Consider the following 22,773-nt stretch of genomic DNA (forward strand, 5'->3'; position numbering starts at 1 on the left):
GAGGTCTGAAAACAGTATAAATTATAATCACAGTAGACATATTCTGGAACTGTTAATTGGTGTTCGGCTGCAATGTAGTTACATCTAGAAGCGGGGAGATGAGCATAGTAGCAAGAATTATTTGCTAAGCCACTGTTGCCAACTTAAAAAGTTATACAAATAGAAACTGTTGCAAATGAGCATCTACTCCATCCACTAGAATATAACATTAGTGCAAGAGTAAGCTATCAATCTGCAGCTAATTTGGGTAGCTTTATACTAACATAGATGAGTGAGGATGGATGAATAATCTTTATTTTCAAACATATTTTGTGAACTAGAGGTGAATATATTATTCATTCAGGTTAAGTGATTCTAACTGCCACATATTGAGCAATACTTTATACTGCATCCTGCACAATTAAAATAATCACACACAGTGGTTTTAATATTTCACTTTATTACACAACCACACATTTTTCACTATAAAATATTTTTTAACTAATATTTTGCTTGTTTTAAATTAACCAATAAAAGTTAAGTTTTAATTTAATTTTCCTTGGGACACTGTACAAATATAACATAACATAACGATCAAATGATAAAAGCATCCTTTGCTAGTTTCGTGTGCCCCTTGTAGAAATAATTCTCCTTTCCTTTAGTTTTATTATATACAGATTCCTGAGAGCACCTCCCTACACAGAATTGAGAATTTTGAATATACTCCAATAAAGGGATTGACGTTTATGGACTGTGTGGATTGACCTTTGTTGTGGAGTTGTACTATAATATTATTATTATTATTATTATTATTATTATTATTATTATAATTTTATTTATAAGGCACCAAAAGTGTTTCGCAGCGCCGTACAAAGGAACAGTACAGGGAGATAAAACTTGGCATAACATTGAATAAATAAATAAAATAGAGTACAAATAAAGAGCACCACAGTTCAACACACATTACAGCTTAAATATAAGTAGTGAGGACTCAATCAACATACTATAAGAGGCTTGAGGCCAATGATGGAGATGAGTATGTGGACAAAGATGGTCACTGATTGTTTGAGTATAGGAGAGCTGTGAGTAAAATGTGAAGCGAAGAGGGATTTAACTACAAGAGGGAAGAGGGCCCTGCTTAGAGGAGCTTACAATCTAGTAGGAAGCACATAATAACCTAGAACAAATCAGTTCTATGGATACTAGATGTTTCAGCCTGTGTCTAACATACTAGGTCATGTGTGTCTCCAGTGGTACAGAAGCTGTAGATCTTGAGTTTGTTCTTTGTTGAACCCAACATGTATGTCACGGTCCTCTGTCTGGTTTCTCCATTGTTGAGCCTAGTATGCACTGGAGCATACATTGGTAGCACACTTATAGACATACGGATATTGGAATGGCAGACTGAGTTGGAGACAGTCAGCAGGAACAAGTGCAGAGCGAAGGAAGGCAGGTACCAGGAACAGAGCAGGAACCGGGAACAGATCATGGAAAGCAGGAATCAGAAACAGCACAGAAAGACATGAACCAGAAACCAGGAATGTAACTTCACAGGAAGCACATGGACTGGCACAAAACTATAACACTGGGAGCCTAAGCAATGATAAGGGAGGAGAAGTGATAAAATGCATGGTACTTTATCATTGGCCAATCAGCTCCTAACTGCCCCTTTTTAAACCCAGCCTGTTACTTAAGTCAGGAGCTGATTGGCTGGTGATAAAGTACCAGACACTTTATCACTTCTCCTCCCTTATCACTGCTTACCACATCTATCAGACAGAGAGGCACCCCCATCCTAAGGTACCGTGGCTGCCTATACACTGCAGCCAGAGAGGGAGAGCAGGCCTGGATGAATTACAGCAGTGGGCACTGGAAACTCCCAGCACTCTGCCCTTCTGTTGATCCTGCCAATCAGCAATGCAGTACCAAGTAAATGAGAACGGGATTCCGGTACCCAGTGACACAGGAACTGGGAACCACTTCTGATGCAGGAAACCTAGCAGTTTAGTTGTCCCTGCAATGGACAGTTGGAAGAGAGCAGTTTAAGTAGGAAGCTCTAGCACAGGACTTGATGTTATTCTCCAAACCATCAAGAGTTTCTTGAAAACCCACCTCTTCACGCCAGCTTGTCAAATTCAAGGACCTCAGACATAACCTTCATAAAATATTCCTATCCAATGACATCCTCACTGTAAAGTTCACACATATCCTCACCTATTTTGAATTTTCACCTTTCCTCACCTATTATCTTGTCCCCTGGCCAACACTGCTGGTGTTACCATTTGATATAGCCCACTAAAAATCTTTGCAATCTGGTGGACCATTATCTAACAGGGTAGGATAGGTAACACCTATCCTTGTCTATCAATGCCTATTTACCTATGTATTGTAATTTGTTTCCAAATGTTAAAGCACAACGGAATTTACTGCTGTATATAAGAAATGGTTAATAAATAAAATAAATGTGAAATTAATGTTAATGGTTGAATCTGTCCCAGCTAACTTTAGGAAAGACGGCAACACCTTTGCTATTCCTGACCACAGCTGTAGGAATCATGAGATTACTTGGCTGCAGACATTCACCATCTTGTGCATCATCAGTGGCATGTAGGGTATGATGGCCTAAGGGGAAAATTTACTAAGACAGGAGTTCTGTTTCAGATGGTTGCCCATAGCAAAATCCAGGGCCACCACTAGGAATTGTGGGGCCTGGGACTGACCTTCAGTCCCCCCGAGTGCTAATACGGGCCCCGCTGCCTACCATAACTTACTGAGCTGCTGCATCACCCTTGATCCTGCACACCTCCATTCTCTGCGTGCATCTCCTCAGGAGTGCACAGTGCAGCCTGCAGCGCGCCGAGCCCCTCTGTGTCCTAGGCTCGGCGCTCTACAGGTTGCACTGTGTATTGTGCGTGCCTGGCTGGGGGGCCACCGGGTGGGGGTGTGGCACCGTGTGGCTGTGGGCAGCTGTCCGGGCCCCTCCAGAGGCCGGGGCCCAGGACAGCTGTACCCACAGCACCCCCCTGTCGGCAGCCCTGGCATAATCCCATGTGATATACAACTCCCATCTTAGTAAATTTCCCCCTAAGTATCCAATTTGTGATGAGCAATTATTTTGCCACTGCACATACAACTAAAATGCACACTGTACATAGCTGCAGCAATTCTGCGATGATGTTGACAGTGAGGATTTATTCACAAAGTAAATGACAGTCAGCTGTATCTTAATACACCAGTCGCAGATCTGAGACACCTCCAGTGGGCGTCTCAGCATATATCCTGGCAGGTGCGACATATGCCTATTTCTGTACATACATCCGCTGCATCAAAGTTTGCATTTGCTATCTCTGAATCAGGTCCAGAGAATGAGAGTCTCCGGGTACCACCTAATTAAGGGCCTGATTCAGCATAGATGGCATATGATAAGATGCTCGCAGCAGCTTAACATATGCGATTATTAGCAATGCAAATGCAGGAGGAGGAGCCTACCACCCCATGCATATGCATGTACGATTGCAAAAAAACTGTGGTGCGGTCGCAGTTCTAGAGGAATTGTGATGCTCCCTCTGCAGCTACAGCCTGACCTTTCTCAGGCTTCCAGTCATAGAGGGCCTTGCAAGGTTGCATTTGCAACACAGTTCTTGGCCTCGCCACTCCTGGGAAACATGGGGAGACATGCTGCCATTTTCTAACTGCTGTCCGCTCCCTCCCTGTAAACACCTTGTTCGCATACTGTATAAAGCATTCACATTATAGTGATGTGATCGCAGGACCCATCCTGCACATGCGCAGAACAGGTCCTGCTTGTGCATCATTTCCTGAATGAGCCCCTAAATTCATCAGACACAGTTAACAAGTATTACAGCAGCCTGGAAGTAACTGATAACCTGATAGTAAAGCATTGTAAGAATTGATAGTCAGCGACCATTGAATGATTTCTTTCCCCTTCAGCCGCATGCGAGGGGATGTGTTTGGGTACACATCCTCTCTCATGGTACCGAGGGGATTCGGCGGCAGTGGGGGTGGGCGCTCAGCCAGGCAGTTATGGACTCGCTATACAGCGAATGTACACTGCCTAGCGAGCCAACCTGAATCAGGCCCTTGGTGTGTAACTGTCTGGAAGGACTATACAGCACTATGTGACTACAAGCTTGGTAATTATAACAATGGATTTATTGCTGCACAGGGAGTTGCACTATTCCCAACAGGCTTCCATTAATGGTGCTTTAAGTGCATTGTTGTTGTTGTTGTTACTGCTGGTAGATGGGATATAAGTGCTAATACTGCTTATTTATATGGACTTGTATTAGACCCTTTCAAAGTATTCAAAATACATTTTAGTTTTTGGAAATTGGCAAAATATCTAAGAGCAGCAATAACTAATTCTAATTATCAGATATTAAGCCTGATAATTAACAATTGGGTCCCTGAGTTCCTTAGTGAAGAATGCTAAACATGTTTGCTAAAGGGAAGGTCACATCCTGGTGCAGCACCTAATAACCCTTTCACATTGCTGCTTCCATCCGGGTCATTGCTGGGATTAAACCAGGTCATTGCTCTCGGTGTGAAAGGGTCCCTAAAAAATAACCCTGATCCAGTGACCCAGGAATCCACTCGGGTCTACACAAGCAAAGGTTGCCACGGAAAAGGTTCATGTAACGTTCATCATGTGTCAACCATAGACATGCCGATCTTTTGCTTGTGCCAAGCGTTTCATCAGTGGACCATATGTACTGTATGTCATCCATAAGGTCTCGACCTAGACCTCATCTATCAGATACCGGCAGTAATGGCATTTGCCTGTTTTAACCCTTTTAGTGCCAACATCTCTGTGAGAGATGTTCAAAATATCCACTGTCTCAGCGTCGCTCACATTTGTTATATAAATTTAAATAAAAAATGAGCACAAATAAGATGATATTTTCTATATAAGGTAAACATTACAGATCATTGTGATGAATAAAAATGTTTTCTTGGCAATTTTCATGCCTATTTTGACAAATTCACTTGGCCCTCAAAGGATTATTGGGATGTGCCTTTGCCAGATACGTGTAGAACTGGGATAAGGAAGTACCAGAGGAGCAGTATCCCGGGTATGCTGCAGTACCAACTATGCAGCATAACTGGGATGTGCCTGTACCAGATATGCAGAGCACTTGGATGTGAAAGTCCTATGGAGCAGGATTGCTGGGTTGGCTGCAGTACCAGTTATGCAGGATGACTTGGATGTGCCTGTACCAGATATGCGGAGCACTGGGATGTGGCAATAGCAGTGGAGCAGGATGTCGGGGATGACTGCAGTACCAGCTATGCATGATTTCTGGGATGTGCACTGTACCAGTAGTGCAGGGATTGTCACGTCTGGTGTAATTTGTGGACCCAGTACTGGCACAGGAACTTCAGGTGTGTCTGGACTTCGGTATAACAAACGTGCTGAGCGAATGATCGACTGTTGCATGAATAGGTTTATTACTGGAAGAACTGCGACAGAAGAACAGAGTTCACCCGCTAGCTTGTCGGCATCGATGATGCGAGGGTAGGCACTTGACGGTGGCTTTTACCGAAATGCGGAGGCTTGGAGGACCACCGGGAGTGCGGAATATAGGCTGGCTGGAATATACTGGCAGGCAGGACCTCGGCAGGAACTGGCAACTGAACCGGTTTGTAATGCTGGAATCCAGAACCTTATTCAAGACTGCAGTGGAGCACAGAGAACTACTTGCCACAGTACTTGTCAGGATCTCCTGTGCCACGCTGCCTGGCGAGGCACCACGTGACACTGACTGGTAGGAGATACGGACAGGAAGGGGGGCTACCTCGCCAACCTAACTCCGTTGCCACCAAATGACGTAGACGTGTGTGTGCGGATACTAGGCTTCACCAATAATAGCCGCGTTCGTGGGAGCCCGTTAGTCAGGCTCCCACCTCGATGCCACCTGGTCTTACGATGTTACAACACACACGCCTAGGTCAGTGATGAGCAAGGGGACAGACTAACTAAAACCTCCCCTAGGCGAGGAACCCGTCAGGACTCCCGAATGGGTGAGCGGGGTGGGGTGGAGTGCAGGAAAACAATACCAATAACCACGTATGAACGTAACAATACGCAACAGATGACCCACTAAGAGATACGTGTAACAATACACACAAGATAACTCACTAAGGTAATCATGCAAAAAATACAGAAATGAATGACACAAGCACTTAGCTGACGCAGGGCTGTAGCAGACAAGGCTGGAAGCAGGCTGACAGGATGCAAGGCACAGACGCTGACACGAGGCTGCTGCAGACAAGGCTGGAGACAGGCTGACCGAAGCTCCAGGGACCGGGAACACTCAGGACGCAGGGTCTGAACTATAACCGGCCCTGAGTGTCCCGGCAGAAGGCCTTATATAGGGGAAGTGCTGCCCATAATTGAATTTCCCGCCCGGCCGCCTGGCGTCCCCAATCGCCTAGGCAACCGAGGCGGGCGTTGTGGGAGCGGGCGGGAGCTAGACTCCCGGCCGTCCGTGACGTCAGACGTGGGCTGCGCGCTGCCGACGCACCCACGTCTAATGACGCGATGGCTAGAGATGCGGCGGCGTCCCTGCTGCCCGGCAACAGCCGGGACGCCCCGCCGTGATCTCCCTGCGCCAGCCTCCGTGCTGAGCGCAGGAGATCTAACAGTACCCCCCCCTTGAGGAGGGGTCACCGAACCCTTACTCCCGGGCTTAAACGGAAATTTCTTAAAGAACTCTGTCTTTAATCTGGGTGCATGCAAAAACCTGTCAGGAACCCATGATCTCTCTTCGTCCCCATATCCTTGCCAATGGACCAGAAATTTGAGCTGACCCCGGATGAGTTTGGAGTCGAGAATCCGTTCCACCACGAATTCCTTATGACCCTTGACGACCACAGGTCCTCTGGGTTTCTTCTGACGAAAGAAAGGGGAGACTGGCTTGAAAAGAGAACAGTGGAAAACATCATTGATCCTCAAGGACTTGGGTAAAAGTAACTGGAAGGCTACCGGATTGATTTGTTTGATGATGAGGAAAGGTCCGATGAATTTTGGACCTAGTTTATGACATTTCTGGCGTAGCTTGATGTAATGAGTAGAAAGAAAAACTCTCTGACCGACCTTAAATGCACAAGGCCTTTTGTGTCTGTCATAAAACATCTTGGATCGGAGTGAAGATTGACTCAAGGCAAGACGTACCTTCTTCCAGGATTTCCTAAGAGTAGCGACTGCCGAGGAGTGGGATTGAAAGGATTGTACAGGAATGTCAAAAGAAGAACACTTGGGATGAAATCCAAAGTTGCAGAGGAAAGGTGAAACCTTGGTTGATACATGGTAGGCATTATTATAAGAAAATTCCGCTAACGGAACCAAGTCTGCCCAATTAGTTTGACATTTGGCAACAAAGCAGCGTAAATATTGTTCCAAGGACTGGTTGACCCTCTCTGTCTGTCCGTTTGACTGAGGATGGTACCCAGATGACAAACTGAGCTGAATACCCAGATTAGAGCAAAAAGACTTCCAAAAACTGGCAATAAATTGAGGTCCCCTGTCAGAGACAATATCAGTAGGAAGCCCATGTAATCTGAAAATATGAGTGATGAAGAGCTGAGCCAATTCTTGAGCCGAGGGAAGCTTGCGTAAGGGTACGAAATGAGCCATCTTGCTGAATCGATCGACCGTAACCCAAATGGTGGAACAATGGGAAGACACAGGAAGGTCGACGATAAAATCCATAGAAATATGGGACCAGGGTCTTTCTGGGATGGATAGCGGAAGAAGTTGACCTATAGGAGATACTCTGGGCGCTTTCTGTCGGGCGCAAACAGGACATGCCAAAACAAAACGGGTAACATCCTGTCTCATGGTGGGCCACCAGACCACTCTAGCCAGATTTTCAAGAGTCTTAACGACGCCCGGATTTCCGGCCAACTTACTAGAATGAAAATCATTGAGGACTTGGTATTGCAAAATCTTGGGAACAAACAAGCGATCCTGAGGGGTTAACTGAGGTGCAGAGGACTGAGAAGCGATTACACGGGTGGCCAGATCTTGGGTTAACCCCGCCATCGGAGTCTTGACAGGACTGAAAACTTCGGGAGAGTGCATCGGCTTTGACGTTCTTAGGTCCGGGTCTAAAGGTAATTACAAAATGAAATCTGGTGAAAAATAGAGCCCATCTAGCTTGACGTGGGTTGAGTCGTTTGGCAGACTGAATATATGCCAGGTTTTTGTGATCAGTGATGACGGTGATCTGATGCTCCGCTCCTTCTAACCACTGGCGCCATTCCTCGAAGGCCCATTTAATGGCAAGTAGTTCTCTATTACCGACGTCGTAGTTTCTCTCCGCAGAAGAAAATTTACGTGAGAAATAGGCACAGGGATGCAACCTATTATCCAGGCTGTGGGTCTGGGAGAGTACTGCTCCGGCTCCGATATCGGAGGCATCTACTTCCACAAGGAAAGGAATTCGGGGGTCTGGATGATGAAGAATGGGGGCTGAACAAAAAGCCTTCTTCAATAGTTCAAAAGATCTGATAGCCTGGGGAGACCAATTTTGTGGGTCCGCTCCTTTGCGAGTAAGCTCCACAATAGGAGCAACAATATCGGAGAACGACCGGATGAACTTGCGGTAGTAGTTCGAAAAACCAAGGAACCTCTGAACCGCTTTGAGGTTAGTGGGACGAGCCCATGACAGAATGGCTTGAACTTTATTGGGGTCCATGGAAAATCCTTGTGGGGTGATAATGTAGCCCAGAAAGGATATTTGGGATACCTCGAATTCACATTTCTCCAGTTTGGCATATAGCTGGTTTTCGCGGAGTTTTTGGAGGACCATGCAGACGTGTTGTCCATGTTCAGACAGACTCTTGGAAAAAATCAAGATATCATCCAAATACACTACTGCGAAAAGTCCTAGAAACGGCCGGAGTACTTCATTGATGAAGTCTTGGAAGACCGCAGGGGCATTAGCAAGTCCGAACGGCATAACAAGATATTCGTAATGGCCGGAATGAGTGTTAAAGGCGGTCTTCCACTCGTCTCCGTGTTTGATCCTTATGAGGTTATATGCCCCTCTCAAATCGATCTTGGAAAAAATTACGGCCTCTCGAATTTGATCAAACAAAACTGAGATGAGGGGTAACGGATAGGAATTCTTGATAGTGATCTGGTTTAAAGCACGGTAGTCGATACAGGGGCGCAAGGAACCATCCTTTTTCTGGACAAAGAAAAAACCCGCCCCCACAGGAGACTTGGAAGGGCGAATGAAGCCTTTTTCTAGGCTCTCCTTAATATACTGATCCATGGCGCGAGATTCTAGAGCAGACAAGGCATAAAGACGTCCCTTGGGTAACCTGGCATTGGGAACGAGGTCGATAGCACAATCAAATGGACGGTGAGGCGGCAGTGTCTCTGCCTCCTTCTTAGAGAAAACATCCGAGTAACTGCGATAAGGAATGGGTAAAGAAGAAGGAACCGGAGAGACTGCCCGTACGGGAAATGACAAACAATTATTAAAACAGGACGACCCCCACTGTGTGATCTCGCCCGTAACCCAATTGATATTGGGACAATGCTTCTTTAACCAAGGAAGACCCAAGACCAGAGGTGCAAAAGGACAATGGAAAATAAAAAAGGTTATTTCTTCAGAATGTAAGGTTCCGATGGTCAACCGGAGGGAAGGAGTCCTGGAGGAAATACTGCCGTCAGATAGTGGTTGGCCATCTAAACCACAGATGGACAAAACCCCCTCAAGGGGAACGGGCTTGAACCCGAGCGATTCGACCAATGAGGCGTCAATAAAGTTGCCGGCAGCGCCACAATCCAAAAAGGCAGAAACCTCCAACGACTGCTTCCCAAAGGTGACGGTGGACTTTATATACACAGAATCAGTGGGGGAAAAATGAGTGAGGCCTAAGTGAACTCCCCCAAAGCTACCTAGGCCCTGTCTTTTCCCGCCTTAAGGGGGCAAACTAAGGCACGATGGCCAGTACCTCCGCAATAAAGACACAACCCCTTCAGTCTTCTCCGGTTCTTTTCGGAAGCGGAAAGACGAGTAGCCCCAACCTGCATGGGTTCCTCCCCTGAAGGATCTGGAGACTCGCCCGGAGAAGATGAGGGAAAGACCCCAGACTCCCTCTCCCTCTGACGTTCCCGAAAACGTCTATCAACTTTAATGGCCAGTTGCATAATCTCATCCAGGGATGTGGGAGAGGGGTAGTGGACCAGAGCATCTTTGAGAGCATCCGCCAGACCAATTCTAAATTGACTACGCAGAGCGGGGTCATTCCACCCCGAATCATTGGCCCACCTCCTGAACTGCGTACAATAGCTCTCTGCGGTACTCTGTCCCTGCCTAAGGGCCCGGAGGTTAGCCTCTGCCGAGGCGGACCTATCGGGATCATCATATAATAACCCCATAGCAGAGAAAAAAGAATTTACAGAGGAGAGAGCTTCATCTCCTACCGGGAGTCCGAAGGCCCAGGTCTGAGGATCTCCCTGTAAAAGGGAAATAACTATTCCCACCCTCTGGGACTCGGAACCAGAGGATATGGGGCGTAATTTGAAATATAACTTACACGATTCCCTAAAGTTATAGAAATGGGAACGATCCCCCGAGAAACGATCCGGGAGATTAAGCTTGGGTTCTGGGCGCCTAGATGACGTGAGGGCTCCTTGGACTTGTTCCTCCTGGGAGTTTACCCGGAGTGTGAGCTCCTGGAGCTTCTGTGTGAGGGTATGAATCTGACCCACAAGAGCATGACCCGTGACCTGCTGAGAGGGATCCATGACTGGCCAAAGACAACGGCTGAGTGAGTGGGCCGGTTATAATGTCAGGATCTCCTGTGCCACGCTGCCTGGCGAGGCACCACGTGACACTGACTGGTAGGAGATACGGACAGGAAGGGGGGCTACCTCGCCAACCTAACTCCGTTGCCACCAAATGACGTAGACGTGTGTGTGCGGATACTAGGCTTCACCAATAATAGCCGCGTTCGTGGGAGCCCGTTAGTCAGGCTCCCACCTCGATGCCACCTGGTCTTACGATGTTACAACACACACGCCTAGGTCAGTGATGAGCAAGGGGACAGACTAACTAAAACCTCCCCTAGGCGAGGAACCCGTCAGGACTCCCGAATGGGTGAGCGGGGTGGGGTGGAGTGCAGGAAAACAATACCAATAACCACGTATGAACGTAACAATACGCAACAGATGACCCACTAAGAGATACGTGTAACAATACACACAAGATAACTCACTAAGGTAATCATGCAAAAAATACAGAAATGAATGACACAAGCACTTAGCTGACGCAGGGCTGTAGCAGACAAGGCTGGAAGCAGGCTGACAGGATGCAAGGCACAGACGCTGACACGAGGCTGCTGCAGACAAGGCTGGAGACAGGCTGACCGAAGCTCCAGGGACCGGGAACACTCAGGACGCAGGGTCTGAACTATAACCGGCCCTGAGTGTCCCGGCAGAAGGCCTTATATAGGGGAAGTGCTGCCCATAATTGAATTTCCCGCCCGGCCGCCTGGCGTCCCCAATCGCCTAGGCAACCGAGGCGGGCGTTGTGGGAGCGGGCGGGAGCTAGACTCCCGGCCGTCCGTGACGTCAGACGTGGGCTGCGCGCTGCCGACGCACCCACGTCTAATGACGCGACGGCTAGAGATGCGGCGGCGTCCCTGCTGCCCGGCAACAGCCGGGACGCCCCGCCGTGATCTCCCTGCGCCAGCCTCCGTGCTGAGCGCAGGAGATCTAACAGTACTAGACCGTGGAGACGTTGCACTGGCAACTTCCTGTACCAGGCCTTCCTCCTAAATACCCTTTAGGGTGGTTCCCATCCATTTAGGACATCCTGGAGGGAAGGGCAAAACACGCTGTTTGCCCATAACCAAGATGGCGCCACAGGAGTTTGGCGCTCAGAGAGCAACTCCCAGCTTCAGACAGCCCAGATCTTGCCTGCACGTCGGGAGGCCGCCCAGCCACACAGGACCAGCACCAGCTCCCAGCACCTCCACCAGTGGAGCCCCTCCAGAGCGCCCGCACAGGTACGCCCCACTGTGCCGATGTCCCCCTGCGGCAGGACGTGACAGGGATGCTGGGAAACTGGAATATTTGCAGTACCAGTAAAACAGGAGACATTGGAGAGGTATCACAGGACCAGCTATACATGATAGATGATATGATACAGTAGATGAAAACTGCACTTATATTGACGACCCAAACAGGAGAGAGTTCTATAACTCACTGCAGGTCAGCAGACAACAAAGCACTGGTGATTTGCTTGTGCTGGGAATCCAGGTTTATACCCCAGGCTGTTAGCTAATTGGAAGAGACAATCACCTGACAGCAGTTCGCTGCTGATTGGGTACAGAGTGGTCAGCAGACAGAGATTGTCGTGGCTGGATCTGGAGGGCACTCCAGCATGGTGTGATAGCTGTAGGCTCTGAGAGTGTGGGAAGCGAGATCACAGCATCTGACCCCTAGGTGGACCAGCGAGAGATGGGAAGCACCTCTGAATGCGACTCAGGTGAGAGAATACCTGGCTGGGGAGAGCTGTAAACCTCCGTTTTGTGACAATGATCCTACAGTTTGCTGTTAAAAAAATTGTTGCAAATATTTTGCCAATTCTATCAAGGACAGACAAATTAAAAATAAATCTGCATAGGTTTGGAACAAATAAGGACTTGGGTTAAAGGACTGTAGATTAATGATCTTATCTGTGGTCATTGCCAGTGCTTAAACCAGGTGTTGACTGGAATGAAGAGTGTAATATTTACAGAGGATTCTGGGCATAAGGACAACAACATGATATAACACAGATCTAACTACTTTGTGCCACTTTGTGCTAAGATGAAATAGAGTTTGTTATATTGGGATAAATCACAGATACATCATTAGACTTTACATGCCTCAAGCCTCTCACAAGCAATTGCTTAAATCAAACCACAAGTTTGTTTTGGCGTAATACAAGGTCATCCTAAAAATATGTTTTGCAGGCAGAAAAATCATACATGGCAATCTAATATATAATGTTCATCAATTGCAAATGCAGTCATTCATTTTTTTCTAGTCGTTTTCATGCAAAAGTAATCTTCAAAACGTATGGTAAAATAGTTTGCCAGCATGATCATATTTTTGGGTCAACATCAAGATAATATCGGAGATGTACTAAAAGCTTCTTTAGATTACAAGCGAACAAGTTTCCCATTAGCAAGCAATTACATTATCGCTAGTGCTTATTTAGTTTACAGGTTTACAAACTCAGTAGACAGTATGGGCGGGCCTCAGTAAAGCTTGGGGCATGGCCTAATTATGGCTGGATGGTCACACCTCCTTTCTAAAAACAACCCCAAAAAAAAGCTGAGCCCTCAGATTCAGAAAGAAGAGGAGATTGTTGGGTACTTGTGACTTATCTGGGCGCCCGATTTTCTTCATTGCACCTAAAAATCGCGTCAAATCGCATTGCATACAATCAGATTGCATGCGATGCGATTTGCCGCGATTTGCCGCTATTTTAATATGTGAAGGCACCCAGATGCCTGTTTCATATGTGAAATGGCCCCCCAGACCCCATTTTTAATTGTATACCTATCCTGATGGCTAAATGCCCCCCATTGTTAACGCCACCCCACTATCAACACCACCAACCCGAAGCGTGGCGAGCGCAGCGAGCCCGCGAGGGGCGGCGGTACGCGTCCTCCGACCTTTTCATACCCCCACTATCCACGTCGGCGTGGAGTTGATTTTATATAGTGTGGCGAGCGCAGCGAGCCACCAAGCCCGAAGCGTGGCGAGCCCCGCGAGGGGACGCGGATACCTGTGAAACCCGCGAGGGGACGCGTATAGCTGTGAAGGTATCCACGTCCCCTCGCGGGGCTCGGTGGCTCGCTGCCCTCGCCACACTATATAAAATCAACTCCACGCCGATGTGGATAGTGGGGGTATGAAAAGGTCGGAGGACGCGTACCGCCGCCCCTCGCGGGCTCGCTGCGCTCGCCACGCTTCGGGTTGGCGCTGATAGTGGGGTGGCTTTAACAATGGGGGTCATTTAGCCATCAGGGTGGGTATACAATTAAAAATGGGGTCTGAGGGGGCCATTTCACATATGAAACAGGCATCTGGGTGCTTGTACATATTAAAATCGCATCGCATGCAATACAATAGCATACAATGCAACGCGATTTTATCTTCAAGGGAATTTCAAGGGAAATCGCGTCAAATTGCATCAAATCACATGCTTAGGGTACTGGCATACAATTTCAACATTGGGCGCCCAGATAAGTCACAAGTACCGATTGTTGCTCCCACAGCAGCTCAAAACACAGAAGCATGTCTTAAGCTAGAGAGAAAGTCAAAGAGGAGGGTGAGAGGAGAGCCCAGGACCCGGGACCCTGCTGAGCCCCTCCAACAAGCTTGGGCCTAGCTAATTAGTACCTACAGATCATTATTCTACAGTCCTTTAACCCAAGTCCTCATTCGTTCCAAACCTATGCAGATTTTAACTTTTTTTGTCTGTCCTTGATAGAATTTATCAAAATATGTACAACAATTTTTTTTAACAGCAAACTGTAGGATCATTGTCACAAAACGGAGGTTTACAGGTCTCCCCAGCCAGGTATTCTCTCACCTGAGTCGCACTCAGAGGTGCTTCCCATCTCTCGCTGGTCCACCTAGGGATCAGATGCTGTGATCTCTCTTGCCACACTCTCAGAGCCTACAGCTATCACACCATGGTAGAATGCCCTCCAAATCCAGCCACAGGCATCACCACAACAATCTCTGTCTGCTGACCACTCTGTATCCAATTAGCAGCAAACTGCTGTCAGGTGATTGTCTCTTCCAATTAGCTAACAGCCAGGGGTATAAACCTGGATTCCCAGCACAAGCAAATCACTAGTGCTTTGTTGTCTGCTGACCTGCAGTGAGTTCCAGAACTCTCTCCTGTTTGGGTCCTCAATATAAGTGCAGTTTTCATCTACCATACTCCTTAGCCACTGCTCAGGAACCCACACAGTTTTTCCTGGTCACCTGTGTATTTCTAAAATGAGACAGTAAGTGATATACAGTGCACCTGTCAGGTGACGTGGAAGTCATGAATTGTGTGACCAAATGATCTAGAACATTTGTTATACAACTGAAGCTTAGCATGTCCAGGAGACTAGCAAATGTGGATCCTCTCAGACTACTTGCAGAGTGGTCCCCCATCTTGGATTTTACTTCAGTCTCTTCTGTAGTGGGCAGGACCATGTTGAAATACCCTTACTAGATGCTGTCAAATTATGCAAATTGCTTAATATCCTGCATACAGTATTTTTTCACTAGAACCAATTCTTTCCAACCCAACCCACATACAGTAAAGTTAACTATAAATGCTGATGATAACGTTTCTTTTATTTCCTGTGAATTATGACAGAAGCAGATTGCTTTGTAAAGGTTTACAGTAACCTTTATTGCACAATTCCCTTTATGGGTGCCGGTTGACGGCCCGACAGTCAGTACACCGTCATAGGAATCCCGACTGTTCAAATGCCGGACAGTTGGGATCCTGACTGAAGGGGTCCACGGCCCCCATAGATCAAGAGTAAACCCATGGCGAGTGTGGCAAGCCACCAAGCCCATAGCGTGGCCCCCTGTTTACCGGCGGTCGTGATTCTGATGTTGGTATACTGACGGCTGGAATCCCGACTGTCAGGACGTCACTCGACACACCGTTTTACACTGCTTTTGGTCCATATAGCAAAACAAGCCAGGTCTGGCTGTTGTGTCTGAAAGATACCAACTCCCCCCCCCCCCCCCCCCCCTGACCCCCCTAAAATTAACCATGGGTTTTCCAGGACTTGTGAGCTGCCTGAGGTGGATTGTGCTGAATTCCTCAGCAGCAGACGGGAGAGGAGGCAAATGGCAGGCTGAGGCTGTTTAGATTGTGGCTTCTTGGTATGGCGCATTGGAAGGAAGAGGAGGTCCGGGAGCTGTTACTTGTGTTGAGAGTGGAGAAGATAAAAGCTCAAATAACACACACCGTGAAGGATGCCATGGCGTATGTTAACATTTCAAAGATTATGTGTTGCATGCAGGTGACGAAGTTGCAACAGTAAGTAATTAGTGCAAATCATTAAATATTATTAAATAATGAAATAATTAATTAAAGAAACATTAAAGAAGCAGTGTTGTGTGCCAAGAAGTGTCCACTTCAAAAAAATCAGGGCAGGCCTGACTTATGGGCCTAATTCATACCTGGTATGCAATTTTTGCAGATGGACAAAACCTGCAGATGGGGCAGATGTAACATGTGCATAGAGAGTTAGATTTGGGGTAGTTATTTTGTTTCTGTGCAGTGTAAATATTGGCTTCCTTATTCTTACACTGCAATTAAGATTTCAGTTGCAGTGCACATCGTTTTGTCCATCTAGAAAAATTGCAGCCCTGCTAACAGGGCTGAATTAGGCCCTATGTCTGAAACAAGTCGACCTGGTAATTTACGAGGTCTGAGGTGTAGTGTGAAAGGCAGTCTGCATTAGTGCATGCAGGTGGGGTTCCTGAATACTGTACCTAGAGACCAGGCACAACATTACTATGACCCTTGTGGCATATTTTTCACAATTCACTGGTCAATGGGGGAGAGAATTTCAGGTCCAAGACCTGTATTTGTCATCTGTGGAGCTTATTTACTAAGATAGGAGTTCTATTAAAGTGCTGCAGAATATGTGTGTGCTATATAAGAAAGTGTTAATAACAAATAATAATATTTCAGATGGGATGTTGCTATGGGCAACCAGTCAAATTCTATTATGTACTAAATAAATAAGAAGCAGAAACTCCGATCCTAGTAAATTTACCCCCTTATGTCTGAGAGGGCAGAATGCTTAATCCTATGCAGGAAAAGAGAAGCTCAATTTATTCCAACTGCAAACCTAATTTTCCACCTAGCTAATTATTACATTATGCATTTGAAGCATAACAATGTTTAATAACAGCCTGTATAATAATACTGACATGCATCTGAAGGGTATTTCACACAGAACAATGCTAGTACTGAACACAACTAATATAACAAAAAAACAACTGCACTAAATAAAAGACCCAGGGGAGTCTGAAGTGGTAAATGTGCTCAATGGGCAAGGTGCAGGAGAGACAGAAAAGCTTTGCATGGGGTCCCTCAGTATTCCTTTCATCCAGCTACCCCTCTGGTGTTACATCACACCTGCTGACACAGATGTCACATGATTCATCAATAATTAATAATGAATATTTTGTAATATGTATAACCAGAATCATGAGTAGATGAGAGTATTTTACAGATTATTTATTTTATTTATGATCTCAGCTATGGCTATGGATAGAAGGGTGTTGATGGCTGAGAATGTACACTAGTAATGACCAATTACTTATCATTATCCCTGCATGAACTAGCACATCATACATATATTTACTAGCACACTGATTCTCACAGACCTATACATAAACAGGCTGCAGGAATGTTACCATGCTGCAATAAATTATATTAAATGTGTAAAAGAAAAAAATATATATATATATATTACATTGTATGAACATATTATGCCCCCAAGACATACTGTGCAGAATACAGGGCAGCACATGGGTTAAATAAGCTGGTCACTCATTATTATCCATGACAGTAACATTGGGATGCGCCAACTGTTTCCATGGTAACACAGCATCGCAAGCAGGGACAACGCCTGCGGCCTTGATAGAGGAGGCATCCAGAGGGGTACTGTCTCTCTGCTTGAAGCTGGCAGGAGACATTTGTCAGGGGCTAAACAGCAGGGAAGCTGTCATCTCCCTCATGCTGTCTGACACAAGGACAATGTAAGAGAATAAATAATAAACGGGCTGATATAGGGAAAACATCTAAGACCTCGCCACAGAGAACGCAGCTGGCCCTTTTTTTAACTCCTCTCTGGTGAATGAGCGACTCTCCTGCTTATCCATTTGCATCCAAATCATATCTTCATGAGTTCGGTTAATGAAAATATACATAAAGAGGTTGGTTTACAGTCTAGGATTTTTATTGTTTTTTTTGAGGAAGACAACAAAATGTATTACTGTACTAAGAGCACAATAAAAAATCCATCCAAGTAATAACAAACAATTTGCTTTTTGCATCAGATGAAAACCAAAGAACTTATGCTGCAGATAATCTACACTCTTTAATGTATGTATTGGATTATTACAATTTCCACAGTGGTTCATTCATCTATCATTTCCTAATTTCCCCTTTATTATATTACAGTTGGTAAACTAATTCTGTTTCCATAGCTGTCTACTATTGTCAGCAGAGAGGATCTGTTCCAGTGTAACAGGCCTATGTATCTCTAGACGTTTACAAATATCTCTTAGCATTTGATATAAAACATTCCCCTGACTGCATACAAATACACTCCAGCACACAAGCTTTTAGATACAAATGATCATAAGACACCTAACTCGCATTACCGAGCTGGGGCATGAAGGATAATGTAGATGAAGGGGTCCATGCTTAATGGATGGTGTGATTAGTTACCACAGAGGCTTGGCAATCCATTAGAAAGTAAATGGCCTGGGTCCCTTGATATATACAGTATATAGTATATACTGCCAGTGTATGGTTGATAATGTACCAAATTAGTAACAGCAATGCACTGCACTGTAAGTACTCCATGTTCCTGCACAGTATAATACGTACTTGCCTACTCTTTTGGTATGGTCAGGAGGGTCCTGAAAATAATGTGGCCCTCTGGAAAGTGGCCAAGATTCCTACCACACACAACGCCCTCTCCCCACATACAGTACTCTCTATACACGCCCAAGGCCAGAGGCAAATTTAGAGATCTCGCCTCCCCTACACACAACATTATCGGTTGCCAACATCATGTCACTGACCTCTTCATGTTGGGGCTTCCCAACTGCCAAAGCAGCACTAACCTCCCCCCCCCCCCTTCCATCAACCACCAACATTTTCTTACCATTGCCACCTCCTCCATGATAGAGTGTACACACGGTGACATATGCACTATTTTTCTATTTGATTTTGCATATAGAAGCTAAATCGAATAGAAAATCGAATGGGCATCAAATGATTTTTCTACATTCAATGCAGATTTGATCCCAATGCACGCTCCTGTGTAGTGTAAATGGAATAGAAAAATAGTCTTGGGGTTGAATTGCAAGCAAATCGCAGTCATAAAGACATGGGTGTAGCCCCCCACCCCCCAACCCATGCTTTACAATGCCGGTAATCTAATTTAGACATGGTAGAGTTGTTGTGTGGCTGTGTTGACATAATCAGGCATACAGGTCCTCGAACTGCCCACTGATTAGGAAGTCACGCCCCAGAGGGAGAGGCCTGAATGTTCATAAATTCAGTGGGGTGGAGTGGGGATTTATTTTGTGCCCCTGTGGGCCAGCCCAATTTCTTTTGTGCCCCTGTGGACCAGCCCAATTTATTTTGTGCCCCTGTGGGCCAGCCCATATACTAGCTGTATATAAAACACTAATACACACTGCTGTGCTAACCTGTTATATGCTGCAGGAGACAACATCAGCAGGAGTTTATTCTTGAATGAGAATTCAGTTCAGTGTGATGTGCCATCCCTATGTTTGGCTATTCATGAACCCTCTCCAGGACGGACACGATGCTCTGTTTCTAGACTCCCTATTAATGTAATCTGGTTATACCCTGTTTTGAACAATGTTAATTGATCAGAAATGCAATCACACATTAAGAGGGAAGTCCAGGAACAGAGAATTTTGTCCCTCCTGTAGAGGGTCATTTGGGAGGTATTCTTACACAAGTCTATGGGGTAAAGGAAAAACCTGTGATATTACTGTTCAAGTGCCTGTGCCCAACCATTCTGGAGGCACTAAACAGCAATCACACTGAATTTAACTATCCCTTTACAGAGATATACAGAAGCCCACACAATAATTAAGGCGAGGCAGGGTGAGGATTTGGTAAATAAGCAGTTCTAATAAACCAGAGGGTGCTGAATTCATATGACAGGACAGATCCCATAGGGAATACAGCCAAAGTGGAACAAAACTTTAAGGCAACTGTAATTTTGTGGGAACACACTCACTTTCCATCTCCCTGATTTTGCCAATACCAGCATAGACTAGCAGTTCTATAGCTGGTTTTCCTGGTTTGGGTAGGACTGGAGGGAGGAGAAAGCTGCCTACCCTCCTGCATTCTGCAGGAGACTCCCTGAAATAACAGCAATCTCCCTCTCTCCCTCATTAGTCTAGCAATCTCCATCATTTCACCTAGCCCACATTACACTGTTACATTTTTTAGGGACACAAGGAATGACAGATATATACATTTACATTGAATTATCAGCGCCATTTCCCAGCACTTTACCAAGTATAGTAGCTATTACTAACTGTTTTGGGGCTCATCTACATTTGTATATAAGTAATTTTAAAAGATTCCTCTCAGATGTAGCAGTACACACCCATGCTTCTAGGTGCCATGTTCACAGTCTCTTTTCACAATCTCTCCATATATGTAACTAGACACGCTCTTTAAGTGGAGCATGACACGACCCCTCAATGTGCAAAATTCTACTTGCCAACTATAATCTCCCTGAAACTAGTTTTCAAAAGTAGGCAAGTATGATACTAACCTACTTTGCTGCACCCTCCACTGGATGGGGGCAGCGCAGTAGGCAGATAGGGGACTTAGCTAGATGGGAAGGCGAGCTGACTGGTTACATGGTACACGCACGGTCATGTCACTGTGACTATACAGTGCCCAAAACCAGGCCGGGATAACAATGATGCGATTCAGCATGATTTGCATGATTCAGCATGTATGCACTGAACGATTTTCAGCCCAGCGATTTTCCACATCATCGTTGTGCATACATGTAGGTGAGAGGGGAGGTGGAACCCCTTAGTAGTAGAATCAGCTCTATATATGGTATTGCAAAACCATGGAAGCTGCCACCTCCCCACCCGTAAATTGACAAAAATGGTGGCTGTGGTGCTAAACATGCCCCATCCACTCTATGCCATGCGCACCCATGATGCACCACCCCTTTTCTGGGCATGGCCACACCTCCGCATAGCAGGTTCTTGAAGGCCAAAGTTAAAAGGTATGCTACAGTATATATCATTTAGTAGCACTGGAGAGGTTGGGTACAAGATCCCGACATTCAGGATGCCAATGGTCATGATACTGTATGCTATGTAGGCTAACCCTGCCCATTATTCTCCTCCTAAGCCTAAACCTTCATACAGATGGAGCCCCTCTCATTCAGCTCGAGCGCTTGCCAGAAGGTCCCTGCTGGCGGGTGCTGGGACGCGAGAGCGTCTCACACGCACACGCGTCCCAGTCACTCGGCGGCTCAGTGGAGGAAACCCTGCCTGTCTCCGCTTCAGGGAGATGGGCAGGGCTAGGGGGGTGCAGGGAGGCGGTGGGGACCGGCGACCACCGACAGGGAGGCGGTGGACGGCAGAGGGGAGCTCTGTTGGAACGGGCGTGCGAGCATCTTGTGCGCGCGTGCCCCCATCCGATGGATGGCGCAGCCTGGTGGCTGGAGATTCTATAGCCAGCCCTCGCAATAGTGAGAGGGACTCCATCGGAACATGCAGCCTAACCCTAACCCTCCCTTAATGCAGGCTAAACCTAAATGTCTCCTTTTGCAGCCTAACCCTAACCTCCCCTCCTGCCGCTTAATATTAATGCTTCCCTACCGTAGCCTACCTCTAACCGTTTCCTTTAACAGCCTAACCCTAACATCCCTTCGCCCAGCCTAACCATAATCCATCCCTCCTATAGCCTAACATTAACCAGCCCCTCCCACAGCCTAACCCTGACCTGCCTAACATTAACCCTTCCCTTTTATAGCCGATCCCTAAGTGTTTCCTCTTGCAGCCTAAATTAGGAGGGCACAACATTTATCTTGCCTCCGGGCAGCTGGGATGTAGTTCTGCGCACTGTGCATGTTCATATACGTAAACTGAAGAAAGCGTTTCTGGGAACCACTTTGGTTATGCTGCATAATGACAATTGCCTTCTTTTGTGAATTACTTTACAATTGATTCAGTGAGTAAGTGACTTGCTGAGATCTGGAGACCAGATTTGTGACTGGGAGGAGCAGATCTAGTAAGACAGTGCCAAGTATTAAGGAGGGTCTGGTATCTAGGGACTGTTACATGAGCTTTGGGTGGATCATGAATACACTGAGCTAAACAAGAAGAAAATTGAGAGGAGAAAAAAGTATACATGACATTTTTAAACTGATAAAGAGAAAAACTTGGATATGATAAGAATATAAGCAAATGAAGGTTAAAGAAAGCAAAGAAGTCTTGCACGAAGGTATAATGCACAAACTGCTATTTTCTATTACACAATGTGAGCGTTGTTGATCTGTCAAGTTCAGTGGTGTGACTATATCAATTTGAGGGGGATACATTTTAGTGTCATTTGGAATAAACTTTTTAATGGAGCCACGATAAATAAGGTACTAGGTGCAACCAATGTCTATTTACCATATAAATCTAAGAGGCAGTGGACTACGGCTCAACTGTTAAGAATGATGAATAAAAAAACTTCATATAAAGGGGCATATGTACTAAAAATGGGTACAGACTACCCATGGGTCAGCATACCAAGGCGGGATCTGGTTCACTCGCAAGGATGCAAATTCGCATCTGAGCGAATGAACTAGTATAATCCCCTTTATCACTTTTTGAAGCTTAATGCATCTGGCTCCAGATCACCAATCATCACATCGATTTAGAATTGTCACAGGGGAAAAGTCACATATGATCCCCCTTGAACAATCTTT

The sequence above is a fragment of the Crinia signifera genome, chromosome 6 (genome assembly GCF_055691185.1).
Source record: "Crinia signifera chromosome 6, ASM5569118v1, whole genome shotgun sequence".
In the NCBI taxonomy this organism is placed as follows: Eukaryota; Metazoa; Chordata; class Amphibia; order Anura; family Myobatrachidae; genus Crinia; species Crinia signifera.